The sequence below is a fragment of the Sinocyclocheilus rhinocerous genome, unplaced genomic scaffold (assembly GCF_001515625.1).
Source record: "Sinocyclocheilus rhinocerous isolate Xijiao unplaced genomic scaffold, SAMN03320098_v1.1 scaffold1148, whole genome shotgun sequence".
In the NCBI taxonomy this organism is placed as follows: domain Eukaryota; kingdom Metazoa; phylum Chordata; class Actinopteri; order Cypriniformes; family Cyprinidae; genus Sinocyclocheilus; species Sinocyclocheilus rhinocerous.
Genome location: NW_015664019.1, coordinates 288,577 through 288,878, shown reverse-complemented (window position 1 = coordinate 288,878; position 302 = coordinate 288,577). Strand labels below are relative to the sequence as shown.

Genomic DNA, 302 nt, shown 5'->3' with positions numbered 1-302 from the left:
TTAATATCCTAATGATTTTTGGCATAAAAGAAAAATCAATCATTTTGACCCATACACTGTATTTTTGGCTATTGCTACAAATATACCCCAGCGACTTATGACTGGTTTTGTGCTCCAGGGTCACATATAAACAAACAGTGATTGGCTGCTGTACATGTTAGTCAGACTCTTCCTGTGCAAGTCAGCCATTCTTGTTCAGTATATAGTCAAAACTCTGATTAAGCAACTTTTATACTAGAAGATGCTAACAAAATGAGTCACATTTAAAGCTACTTAAAATGCACTTTTTTGTTACTGTCATA

At 34.1% G+C, this 302-nt stretch overlaps 1 protein-coding gene across 1 annotated transcript in view; it reads right to left on the bottom strand.

Moving 5' to 3' along the window:
- The window catches only part of cracdlb (cracd like b), a 15,099-nt gene that overhangs the window by 2,605 nt on the left and 12,192 nt on the right, over window positions 1-302 (bottom strand). The window lies entirely within an intron of this gene.